The sequence below is a fragment of the Magallana gigas genome, chromosome 9 (assembly GCF_963853765.1).
Source record: "Magallana gigas chromosome 9, xbMagGiga1.1, whole genome shotgun sequence".
In the NCBI taxonomy this organism is placed as follows: domain Eukaryota; kingdom Metazoa; phylum Mollusca; class Bivalvia; order Ostreida; family Ostreidae; genus Magallana; species Magallana gigas.
In genome coordinates, this window is record NC_088861.1 from 23,263,028 (window position 1) to 23,265,676 (window position 2,649).

Sequence of the window (2,649 nt, forward strand, 5' to 3'; positions counted from 1 at the left end):
TAGCTCTAAGTATTTTGGTAAAATACATCAAAGGCAATCAAAGATGTAAGCATAAAAATATCAAACTTAAGTTTATAATAAAGAAAGCGCCAATGAATTTATTAATATAAAACTAAGGTACGAAAATACATCATACACAACTTACTGAATTATAAAAAGATAAAAGTAAAATAGATTAGATCAGTAATTTCATTTGTAAACATTATATCAAGTGTAATGCATATTGTCGCATTTCAAATTTCAATCCACGTAATATGTGCCTCAATAGAATAATTCTTGGAAGAAAAAAATTGAATCTCACTGTTTCAGAAACCATATATATTTATAAACGTCTTCAAATTGCACAATGTGCATGTATTAAATATAAGGACAGATGACTTAATATGTTTTTTGTTAAGTTAATATCGGTCCAAAACAAAAAAACGTTTTTCCTTGCTATCTAAAACCCCATATAATAACTGTATTTTACCTGAAATTAGTTAATCGTTAGTTGTTTCTGTATAACACATTACACGTGTTAAATTCTTGATTTAAGTATTTCATTACTGATTGAATTTTGCATTTGCAGGATTTTGCCACACGTTCCCTACAACTTAGTGAAGAAACATCCCAAAATAACTTGGAAGAAAGTGAGAAAGAGAATACATTTGATAAGGATTTAAAAGAATTCCAGATGAGACGAACGTGGGAGAAAAGGTGTATCAGTAATAAGACGAATTATATATTGTTTAAGGAAATGCATATTTGGTTTTTTGGGAGTTGATTTTGTTCAACTATCCTGTGCAGTTACTTTGGCAAACCGGAAGTAAAGCAGTGTTTAGACCACAGCACAAATCATAACCCTGACAAAACGCAGTACTACTTGAAAATAATCGATAAATTCCATGTAATGTATTCAGAAGCATTGTTTTTCAAGGAAATTTATTAATAAATATCCTAAATATAGTCAGATTTTAAATGGTACGAACAATTTAGATATTTTTTGTAGTCGTATGTATTACTTCGCCAGAGTTCGATTACAGCAGTAGCATTTGGAATAAAGGACATAGATACTACTGGCTTGGATACATCTTTACATAGATATTTCGATTACTGATACATAATACATGTACAACGTAAAGTTTACTGGCGTTGATTATATCTTTGAATATTAAACAACGTGATTTAAATGAGGTTTTCCGACTACAGCTCGAAATTCTGATCAGAAAAGCCCGATAATTCATATTGAGAAAAATGTGTGTAATTATTCAATTAGAGCTAAGAAACTACTTGTCATGCGAAATAACATATCGTTGATTTCAAAATAAAAAATAGTCAATAAAATCAACTCCAGACAGTACTTCAGTACTCTGATTATTTATTGTTTTTTTTAATGTGACATTCTTATTCTTGGTACATGCTTGTTACATGTATAGATTCGTCAACTTAATTAAAAAGAAAGTTTTTCAAAGATGATTTCGAGAAACCATCGCATTTTTACAAACTCCTCATATATTTAGTCTGTACTGTGAATTTTCAACTTTTTTAATGATATTGCAGCCCACATCCATATCTCTTTTTCAATCCTGACCGCAATACTATGACTTTTGTCGGATTTTCCGTTGACCGATGGACTGGGAATTTAATAGACTTTAGTACAAAAGCAACCATTGAAGAAGGAATTTTACCAAAACAACTCGGTATTGCTCTTTACCAAAACAAAGTGAATATGAATGAAAACTTTGACGCACTAACGAGGTATGTTTTAATTGTAAAATGATTGTACATATAATACATGAAATGTACTTACATTTCATTTCAACAAAATAGCGTGTTGCTCTTAAATAAACTGTATCACAGACTCAAAATCGAAGCTTTATGAATTACCAAACACAAAAAATATTTTTGATTTTTTTTTCACATTAAAAAACAATTAAACATAGCTTACCTTCACTCTAAACTGCAATATATAATTATTTAAAAATCAAAAGAGAAATTATGAAAAGTAAACGCAATTTTATCAATTCTCCAATAATTACTATAGAGAAGAAAAACTTCACAAACTTTGTTCGGTTATGGGCGTGAAGTATGTCCATGATCCAGATAGTACCTATGAATTGACAATGGATAATGTCAAAAAAATTCTAGCCATCTACATGCGATTTAGGTGAGTGTCTATTTTACAAAATGAAGAATATATATTGTGAACTTTGTGATCGAAAATGATTTTTTAAACTTAAATGAACAGAACATTCATCGCCGATTCATTATTTTTCAACAAAGTGTCAGTCATTTGAACAATGAGTTATTGTTCTTTAGATGCGACATCCCTGTTATTATAATGGGTGAAACTGGGTGCGGGAAAACAAGACTAATTCAATTTATGTGTCAGCTTCAATGTCCAGATGTGAAAAATGTACAGAACATGTTTGTAATGAAGGTATATTGAAACACTAAAACACATTTGTAATTAAAAAAAAAATTCAACAAACTTGCACGCTTATTTCATTTATTTAAAATGTGTTGCTTTTTTTACTCTTCAGGTCCATGGAGGAACTACAAAGAAAGATATAATTAGAAAAGTCGAGGAAGCTGAACATGCAGCAAGACAAAATTTCGAGAAAGAAGAGACACATCATGTTTATACTGTACTCTTTTTTGATGAAGCAA

General features: G+C 29.8%; 1 long non-coding RNA gene across 1 annotated transcript; it reads left to right on the forward strand.

Moving 5' to 3' along the window:
* The first annotated feature begins 574 nt into the window (after window positions 1–574).
* Window positions 575–2,149, forward strand: LOC136271366 (uncharacterized). Its single transcript, XR_010709300.1, has 3 exons — window positions 575–696; window positions 1,540–1,737; window positions 2,024–2,149. It is a non-coding gene; the product is annotated as an uncharacterized lncRNA (long non-coding RNA).
* Window positions 2,150–2,649: the final 500 nt, after the last annotated feature.